The 10,947-nt window shown below is 44.6% G+C and overlaps 1 long non-coding RNA gene across 1 annotated transcript; it reads left to right on the top strand.

Moving 5' to 3' along the window:
• On the top strand, positions 1 to 10,150 carry LOC134911144 (uncharacterized). The gene is made up of 3 exons (XR_010176350.1): positions 1 to 51; positions 6,983 to 7,022; positions 9,712 to 10,150. It is a non-coding gene; the product is annotated as an uncharacterized LOC134911144 (long non-coding RNA).
• Positions 10,151 to 10,947: the final 797 nt, after the last annotated feature.

Here is a 10,947-nt window from a genome sequence, read left to right as displayed (position 1 = left end):
GTTTCTTCCAGATCCCTTAATGACGTGTTCGTTCGGAGTTCGGTAGTCCTGGTAAGTATTTATTGTTCAGCAATACAGTGCATTTTCACAACAGCAGAATTTACATTTTATTTAAATGTTATACCGTTACCAACACTAACACTCTATAAATATTAATATGTTAATGTATACTAAGTCCTATACACTTCCTCCTGCATGCATTACAAAAAAAAATCAACATAACTGGTTAGGTAGAAAAATTGATAAGGTAATTAGTCTTAAGACTTATTGTATTACCTAGTGTAATACTATCGCTAATCAATTACTCCAGTCTCTGTGTCTCTCTGGGTGGAGTAATTGAGGTAACACGTTGGTGCACAGTTGGGGCCCAGTGTACAGTGATGATAGTTGGGCCCCGCTTGGCCAATGATGGGATCCTGTGGATAATACCAGTCTAGAATTATATATATATGTATATATATTCTCCTCCTAGGTGTGTCACTCAATTCCACGGCAAGGGGTTTGATCACTTACTACGGTTGCTTCCCCAGAGTTCCACTCTACCTTCCCTATTTTCCTGACAGAGATGAGTTCAATAGGTAGAGGGGAGGTGAAAGGTGCGGTGACTCCCTCTACTGTCACTGAGTGGATATTTATCTCGGTAATTTCTCTGTCACTGGAGGGGATATTTATCCTGGTAAAGGGGTATAGTTGTGGTCTATCGGCACTTGTGTAAAAGCGATACCCCGTACCTGCTATGCAACATCTCCAGGTTCACCTGGCTTGGCAGTGCTGCGCGTCCCTATAGCCTCTCATCCATACGCACTTACAGCCCGTTATCAAAGTTCCTCCTCAGTTCCCATCGCTGTGTAGGGGGTATTATTTAGTGAAAACCATGTAAATCACATAAAGCTCTTGAATTTACCTTCCTGGTCCTTGCTGTTCTGGCTGTATTATGGACCTACGTGCGGCTGTTAGTAGGCAGGCTTACTGGTCCCCAAAAGGGTAGTCCCTTTCCTCTTGCTCCTCTGACTGTGCTGCACTATGTATTTGAAGGCTGTAATTATATATAGGATTACTGACCCCCCCTCAAGAGGGTAGTCCCTTTGTCTTGCTCCTATTGCGGTGCTGCCCTTTATGTCCCTTATTGGGCAAGTATCAGATAGGGGCGTTTCACAATATAGGCAGCACTATAACAGCAGTGGGCATCGCTCCCCCCGTACCTGCAGCATCATTAGCAGCTCTGGTTACTTCCGTCACAACAGCTCATCGCCCGCCTGCCTCCGTTCATTAGTCTCCGGGAGATGGATCAGGTTAGCGGTATCCGTGGCTCCCCTAGCTCAGCTCTCTGGCCTCCTCCTCCGCCAGTCACTCAGCTCCCTTCAGCTGGCCGCATATAGCCTTTCACCCTGTCTCTCTCCGTCTGCATCACCGCTCTGGCTCTCCTCTTCCCGGGGGGTAACGGTCTCTAACTGACATTATCCTTGTGCGCTGCTTGAAGTCCTCCCCCGCATGCGATCACACTTTTTACAGCACGAGGGGATTCTGGACTAGTCTCTCTATCCCCGCTCGTGCCAATTTACTCATATAATCCCCTAGTTCAATACCCATAGGGATATATCGTCCTCCAGCATCCCCCATATGTATTATATACTTAAAATAGTTACACTTTTATTACGATATGCATATTATAAACAATTCATATATTTACACCTAACATACCAGGTATATCTATTCATGGGGTCCTTGCCTATTTGGAAATATCTTCTCTTCACCCCAGTGAGCATAGATAATAGGGTGTTACACTCTCCCACTGGTGAGTACACTTAGATTTGAAGTGGACATCACCATCTATACAAGTGCTCTATGGTTTTAACTAACAATGACATGGGGTAAAGTATACCCGAAATATGGCCATGACAATACCACGTGAGGATGCAATACCAATGGAACTTCGGTTGGGGTTCCCAACTGCTCGTAGGTGAGTATTCTAGGGGGTTTACGAACTCTTTGCGGTCTAGGGGACATAGATACCTGAGTAGGGACATTCCCTATCTCTCCCCCAGCTTCTTCCATTACATATGAATCTTCGTCGGTTCCCCAACTACCATCATCCACAATGCCCCCATCATCTCGTCCCCAACTCTGGACGGGTCCCCGCTCCTCAGATACTACATCCATGGGTGGTTCAGGTGCTATCCTGTCATCCGTTGTCTCCTGATAGTAAAATCACATGGGATAATCCTCCAGCTTCGCATCCTCCTCCTCTCCTTCATCATAGATATTCACGGGATTCGGCTTAGTACTATTACTAATCTTCTCTCCTTGTGTCCGAGGATTTCCCATTCCCTCCCATCGGATATCTTGCGAGATAGGAAGCAAGTGCTGTCGATGGTAAGTTACCCTTGGTCCCTGCCCATTGACCGGTATGAGCTGGTAGGCAGGAATATTCGGCAACTGCTGCACTACCATATACGGTTCAGATCTCCATCGATTATGCAGTTTCTGTTTTCTAGGCACTCCTAAAGCCCGAATTAACACTCGATCCCCTGGCATTAAATGGTGCTCCTTGACATGACTATCAAATTGAGCTTTGTTCCTTTCTCCCAGTTTACGGGCCGCCTTCTGAGCTAGTTGATAGGCCTCATTCAGATGCTGCCTGAGTTGTTTCACATACTGAGTGTGAGACGAAGCAGATGAGGTGTTAATTCGGGTTCCCATACAGACATCTATAGGTAAGCGCGCCTCTCGTCCAAACATAAGGTAATAAGGGGTAAATCATGTAGCCTCATTCCGAGTGCAGTTATATGCATGGACCAAGGGAGATACATAATGTCGCCACTGCGGTTTATTTTCCGCTCCCAACGTTCCTAACATGTTCAATAAGGTCCGATTGAACCGCTCGGGCTGTGGGTCTCCTTGCGGATGATATGGTGAAGTACGGGATTTCTGGATACCACAGCACTGACATAATTCCCGAATTAAACGACTCTCGAACTCTCTTCCCTGATCGGAGTGTATTCTTGCGGGTAAACCGTAGTGTATGAAGAATTTTTCCCACAGAGTCTTGGCAACGGTCACAGCTCTTTGATTCACGGTTATGTAGGCCTGGGCATACCGGGTAAAGTGGTCAGTGACCACTAATATATGGCTGTCCTGGCCCCCTGAGCCTTCAAGTGTCAAAAAGTCAATGCAGATTAAATCCATTGGTCCACTACTGGTAATATTTACTAATGGTGCAGTCCGGGGAGGCAATGTTTTCCTAAGAATGCAACTTCTGCAGGTTCGGCAGAATTGTTCGATGTCCCGATTCATGAAAGGCCAGAAGAATCGGTCAGCCGCTAATCCCTTTGTTTTGTCATAGCCTAGATGACCGTGTTGGTCATGCAGCGATTTCAACACCAACTGCTTATATTTAATGGGCAGTATTATCTGTAATTTAAGATTTCCATCATTCTTATAGGTTGCTCGATATAATATCCCTTTCTTCACCCTCAGCTTCTTATGTTGTCGTAATAATACCATCGCCTCTCTAGACAATTGTGCTCGAATTATACAGTGTTTTGGATCCTCCATGAGTCGTAGCACCGGGATGATATCTGGGTCATTCCGTTGCTCTTGTTTCTGGTATAGAACTCCTCCAATACCTTCGAACGATGCATCAATATGCACTTCATAAGGGAGATCAGACTGAGCATATGCTAACACTGGAGACCGGGTGAGTTGATCTTTCAAAGCAATAAACGATTCCTCACACTGAGCAGTCCACCGGGGCCCGAAAGATTCTTTAGGTTTGTAGTAATGAGTTCCTACTTCTGGTCTAATATGGGAGCTCTTAGTACTAGGCGGATACCCTTTGGTCAAGTCCGTTAAAGGTTTAGCGATTTTAGAGTACAGTGGTACAAATTTCCGGTAGTATCCGCAAAAACCTAAAAAGGACCTTAACTCTTTAAGGTTGTCTGGCCTAGGCCACTTCTTCACAGTAGCCACCTTATCTGGGTCCGTAGCTATGCCATGCCGGCTCACAATGTGCCCCAAATACTTGACCGAGGATCTACACAGTTTGCATTTTTCCATGGACAGCTTCAATCCCCTAGCCTGCAGTCGTTCCAGTAATTTAAGTAACCGTCTATTGTGCTCCTCCAGGTCCTTCCCAAATACGATGATGTCATCGAGGTATACCAACACTTCGCGGTAGCACATGTCACCGACAGTTTTCTCCATAGTTCTCTGAAACGTAGCCGGGGCCCCTCTTATGTCTTGCGGCATTTTCAAGAACTCAAAGAACCCGATGGGACAGATGAATGCTGTTTTTGCTCTGTCCTCCGCACTCATCGGGATCTGATAATACCCGCAGCGCAGGTCAAGGACAGAGAACCACTGACTTCCCTGGAGGCAATCTAATGCCTCATCCACTCTCGGCACCGTGTACTGATCGGGCACCGTCCTACTGTTCAGGGTCCTATAGTCTATACACAACCTGATCTCTCCATTTTTCTTACGAGCGACTACAATGGGGGAAGCATAGTGACTCTCCGAATCGGCAATTACATTATTTTCCAGAAGATTACGTAGATGCACCCTTACATCGTCGAAATCGGCAGGGGCCAATCTTCGGGATCTCTCCCGGAAGGGAGTGTTATTATTCAATTTGATGTGATGCTCCACTCCCGAGGCGGTCCCTAGATCCCAATCGCTCTTAGAAAACACATTCTCCATCACCTTAAGCTGTTCTATTAACCGCTGCCGACTTTTGTCATCAATGTCGCTTCCCTCAAAACATCTCTCAAGCTTGCTCTGTATCGATATGTCATCAGCATCATAAATTGCTTCGTCAGCACCCCTCACAACATGACTTCCAATTACAGGATACTCATAGTTACTCCTTTCAGGGGAAGTATTTAGTACGACTTTATTCTCTCTCTCTTGCTTCTCGCACCATCGCATGAGATGGCGGAACATATTGGTGTTAGTTCCCACAATGGCAGCGAGTTGGCCGTTGTCCCCCGGCGAATCTGGACACACCAATGCGACCAGTTGAACAGTTTCATTTGGAGTAATCAGTTCGGGGTCAAAGGTAATTTGAGTAATGATATAGCCCAAGTACGGATACTTCTGCTCACTCAATCCCCAAATAGTAAGACCACATAGAGGTTGAATGGGTACATCGGGCAAATGGTTCTTATACCAAGTCTCAAAGACGATGGACACTTGTGATCCACTATCCATCAGTACTGTGCCGTCATGTCCATTTATCATGGCCTTCACCAGGGGAGCATGCCCCTTTAGCGTCTCAGGGATGGTTGAAGACCATTGGGCACTCCCCATTGCTAGAACATTTATTATTGGGGAGCTGTGAGGGGGTCACAGCACTCCCGTTGGGGTTTTCCCACTGAGCCCCTCTCCTCCGACCAGATTCCTGCTGACTTTCCCGTCCTTCCAGCCTCCCACTTGGACATTCAAAGGACCGATGTCCAGGTTGTCCGCAACTATAACAAATAATGGGAGCTCGACTTCCACTTCCACGACTCCTCCCTCTCTCCCCACCAGGGGGCCAGTAGGACCTAGATGTAGTATTGGCCTGTAGGGCAATTAACTGATCTATTTTCTTGTTTTGCTCTTCGAGCAATTTGAACAATCGATCTTCAAGAAGTGGAGGAGCCAGAGTAGGTAATACCACCTTTACCTTCTTGATAGTTTTTTCTCGAGTTTCAATTTGTACCTCCTCTAACTTTACTTCCTTTACTAAGTCAGTTAAGGTAGGTGGGGACCTGAAGCCATGGTACATCGAAGGCGCTGGGCAACAGGGTGGTTAGTCAACGCCCCTTTTAACACTTGCTTCCTACGGCTCTCATTGACACCCTCAGGAGCTATACCACCTTTATCCACAATTTTATAGATCAATCTATCAACCCGGTATATGTAGTGAGTCAAAGTCTCCCCGGGTTCTTGATACGTACGAGTCAGTCGTGCCATTAGGTCCCCCACATCCTCGATAGTGCCAAATGAAAAATCCAGCGCTTCGATATAGTCTTTCAGGGTAGCTGATGCTGTACTTCGCCTTGTGGCCTGTATAACCCCCATAGCGGGTCCCCGAAGACTCTCCACTATGCGCTGTTTTTTTATGTGCTCTGGACATTGCCATTCCTCCGAGTGTTGAATAGCTGCTTCTTGCCAGTTGTCATATGTCTCTTCTCCAGCCGGCACTGGAGTAATTCCGGAAAATATTCTCAAACGACGATATCCACCTTCATAGTGCCATCATTCTAATTGGCTAACCATCTTGTCTACTGCTGTTTCAACTCCGGTTCCGGTAGCCTCATCTTTGGTCGCAGTGGGTTCCTTCTCGTTACTGGTAGTGCAGAGAAACCTCCCAGATATTGTGCCCCTGATACCAGCGTCCCCCCAGAGGTAGTCTCTTCATCGCCGCGGTCTCCTCCTTCAGGCCACAGAACCTGTACTTTCTGTCCTATGACCCCTTCCAGTACCATCATACTTGGGATTAATGTCGAATCCAATGGGTTTTGGTTGCTAATCAATACCGCATAGGTATCACCATACTGCCCTTTCCATCGGTCGACAACGCAGGGCTGGTCGATACCATATAAACTCCCCACCATTTAAGAATTACTTCATCACTGCGGTCTGACAGATTTCCCCTTAATCCAAAACTGCAAAGGGGTTCCACCCCCTTCTCTATACACCATCGATATACCGCAGCAACTGTTACTTCCTCCATGATCCCTATTATACAGTCCTATAACCAGAATAAGCCACTCCCCTAAGGATCTCAGCAGTGCCTCCAATGTAACCCCTCCCAACTTAGTGGCACTAATGGTAATGGGGTTGTACTATACTGTAGACTATGTGTGTCTCCACCCAAGCGTTATGGATATTATAGGCTTGCTTGGGAAAGCCAAGAAAGGGTATATATCAATACACTTTACTCAGTAATAACTTATTACCTACATTTACCACCGCTTGTTTTTTTCTTTTCTTCCAGATCCCTTAATGACGTGTTCGTTCGGAGTTCGGTAGTCCTGGTAAGTATTTATTGTTCAGCAATACAGTGCATTTTCACAACAGCAGAATTTACATTTTATTTAAATGTTATACCGTTACCAACAACACTAACACTCTATAAATATTAATATGTTAATGTATACTAAGTCCTATACACTTCCTCCTGCATGCATTACAAAAAAAATCAACATAACTGGTTAGGTAGAAAAATTGATAAGGTAATTAGTCTTAAGACTTATTGTATTACCTAGTGTAATACTATCGCTAATCAATTACTCCAGTCTCTGTGTCTCTCTGGGTGGAGTAATTGAGGTAACACGTTGGTGCACAGTTGGGGCCCAGTGTACAGTGATGATAGTTGGGCCCCGCTTGGCCAATGATGGGATCCTGTGGATAATACCAGTCTAGAATTATATATATATATATATATGTATATATATTCTCCTCCTAGGTGTGTCACTCAATTCCACGGCAAGGGGTTTGATCACTTACTACGGTTGCTTCCCCAGAGTTCCACTCTACCTTCCCTATTTTCCTGACAGAGATGAGTTCAATAGGTAGAGGGGAGGTGAAAGGTGCGGTGACTCCCTCTACTGTCACTGAGTGGATATTTATCTCGGTAATTTCTCTGTCACTGGAGGGGATATTTATCCTGGTAGAGGGGTATAGTTGTGGTCTATCGGCACTTGTGTAAAAGTGATACCCCGTACCTGCTATGCAACATCTCCAGGTTCACCTGGCTGGGCAGTGCTGCGTGTCCCTATAGCCTCTCATCCATACGCACTTACAGCCCGTTATCAAAGTTCCTCCTCAGTTCCCATCGCTGTGTAGGGGGTATTATTTAGTGAAAACCATGTAAATCACATAAAGCTCTTGAATTTACCTTCCTGGTCCTTGCTGTTCTGGCTGTATTATGGACCTACGTGCGGCTGTTAGTAGGCAGGCTTACTGGTCCCCAAAAGGGTAGTCCCTTTCCTCTTGCTCCTCTGACTGTGCTGCACTATGTATTTGAAGGCTGTAATTATATATAGGATTACTGACCCCCCCTCAAGAGGGTAGTCCCTTCGTCTTGCTCCTATTGCAGTGCTGCCCTTTATGTCCCTTATTGGGCAAGTATCAGATAGGGGCGTTTCACAATATAGGCAGCGCTATAACAGCAGTGGGCATCGCTCCCCCCGTACCTGCAGCATCATTAGCAGCTCTGGTTACAGCTGGGGTTATTTCCGTCACAACAGCTCATCGCCCGCCTGCCTCCGTTCATCAGTCTCCGGGAGATGGATCAGGTTAGCGGTATCCGTGGCTCCCCTAGCTCAGCTCTCTGGCCTCCTCCTCCGCCAGTCACTCAGCTCCCTTCAGCTGGCCGCATATACTAGGGTATTCAATTATCCGCAAATTGGCGGCAATTTTTTGTCCGAAAATTTTTCGCGGCAATCGGCCGAAAATTGCCGCGAAAACGCTCCGTTTTTCGACCTATTCAATTCCAAACGGGTTTCACGTGAAAATTCTTGCGGTGAAAAGTGCAGGTGAAAATGGGGAAATCAGCCTGTACCCCAAAAAATGCTAAACTAACATAGGAAAACAGAAGAGAAGTGTGTTAGAGATCACATTAGAGCGTTTTTGGGGACTTAAATTGTGTGAAATGGCTGTTATATGCATTTTTTTTTTAAATGCAAAAAAATTATAGAAAGCAATTTTTTTTGAGCAAAATAAATGCTCTCATTAAATTTGGGGTACATGAAAATGGGTATAAGTATATATTTGGGTCATTTTAGGGTACTTTAAAAAAAAGTGGAAACAGACCGATTACTCCCATCTGCAAGCCTAAAAACACCTGTCCCACTCATAAAGCACCCCAATATACCTGTCCCGTACCTTGAACCCCAATTTCCATCACTTTGAACTTTTTCACCCCAAAAATGACGTCATTATTGGCCAATTAAAAATAATTAAAAACTTCAACGTGCCTAATTAGTCATTAAGCGGGGTGTCCCAGGAGTTCTGGACAATATCCAAACATTTTTACCTTAAAATAGTGACTTTTCCCAACTTTTCACCTGCTCAGAGTAGGTGAAGTGAAATTAGTGAAAAAATTATCACCGATAAGTTTTCACGGAAAATTGAATAGGCTGTAATTGCGTTTCACGTGAAAAGTCCGTTTTTTTTACCCGAAAACCGGACTTTTCACGTGAAAAGTCTGTTATCACTGCTAATTGAATATACCCCCTAGCCTTTCACCCTGTCTCTCTCCGTCTGCATCACCGCTCCGGCTCTCCTCTTCCCGGGGGGTAACGGTCTCTAACTGACATTATCCTTGTGCGCTGCTTGAAGTCCTCCCCCGCATGCGATCACACTTTTTACAGCACGAGGGGATTCTGGACTAGTCTCTCTATCCCCGCTCGTGACAATTTACTCATATAATCCCCTAGTTCAATACCCATAGGGATATATCGTCCTCCAGCATCCCCCATATGTATTATATACTTAAAATAGTTACACTTTTATTACGATATGCATATTATAAACAATTCATATATTTACACCTAACATACCAGGTATATCTATTCATGGGGTCCTTGCCTATTTGGAAATATCTTCTCTTCACCCCAGTGAGCATAGATAATAGGGTGTTACAATGTTGTGACTACAAAAGATGTATTGTTTGACAATGTCTATATATTTGCTGCTCTCATAAAACATTTCTTTCTTTAGGAATGAGAGCAGTTTATTCACTTGAAGCTTTAAGGCTGGGTACAAACTTGCCAATATGCCATTCGCACAGCCACCATAGCGTATCGGCTGGAACATTGGCTCATGGATACAAACAAAATGTTTGTGAATGATGTTGTCCACAGAAATATCACGTCACTCTTCCAATGGTGATATATCTTGCGGATATATTGGTACATCTGCCTGTGCCAGCGGCAGGAACCACCGTCACTAGCGGTTCCTGTGGCCAGACATGTTGGGCGGTGGATTGGGAAGTGTATATTCAGAAGATCGTTTGTGCATTAACCTTACCCATCATTAGATTGAATGGTCGGATGGCTGATCCATCGGCCAAGTAAGTATCCAGCCAAGACAGCATGGGCCAGTATTTTTAAAAGTGCTGTCATCTGAAGATGGACGTACGATTGTCATTCTCTGACTATAAGGATGTTATTATTCAAGTATATTTACATACACATTACAGAGATGTAATTTCATTGTTGCTTTTTAAGAAATATAAACTAATTATAAATGTATATTTAGTTTTTTTTAATAAAGACAACAATTGTTTATAATCCTACTAATACACAATGTTTATTTTATGTTGTTGTTTTTATTATTATTATTATTATTATTTTTATTATTATTATTTATTTCTTTATTATCGTATACCCAAGCACAGCAATTTTTTTTCACGCAGTATGAAATTATATATTAGCCAGAGTGCTGTAAGACAGTAACAAATACATAAATAAGTAACAACAACGTTCTAAAGAAGTTCAATATTTTTAAAATCAAACTATAGATCTTGTAAATTGTATCTACAACAGGTCTGGTCTATCCTATTGCATAGGGTCCTACGGGATCTGGTCAGAATACAGACGCCGGTTTCCTGACACTCTGCTCTCTTATTGGAATCTTACAACCACTGACCCTTAAACTACTCAACCTTAAACGAGTTGAACACTTTTGGACTGTCCCTTCTGTGCCCCATGCTCAGTGGTGTCTGTCATGTAGGTGCTTGTCCCATATGTACCTACAGTAGATGTCCCAGTCGGCAACCCGACATTGAAGATCCCGACGTCGGAGGCTGTGAGTATTTTTATCCCTCCTCCCTGCCACTTCCCTACCCTAACCCTCCGGGGTTGGTGGCTAGAGCTAACCTCACCCCTAGTGCCTAACCCTAACCCCCCATAGTGCCTAACCCTAGCCTTCCCCTTTGAGTCCACACCCTATCAG

This window comes from Pseudophryne corroboree, chromosome 4 (genome assembly GCF_028390025.1).
Source record: "Pseudophryne corroboree isolate aPseCor3 chromosome 4, aPseCor3.hap2, whole genome shotgun sequence".
NCBI classification, from domain to species: Eukaryota; Metazoa; Chordata; class Amphibia; order Anura; family Myobatrachidae; genus Pseudophryne; species Pseudophryne corroboree.
The sequence above is the reverse complement of the archived record's forward strand: the minus strand, read 5'-3'. Positions and strand labels throughout refer to the sequence as shown.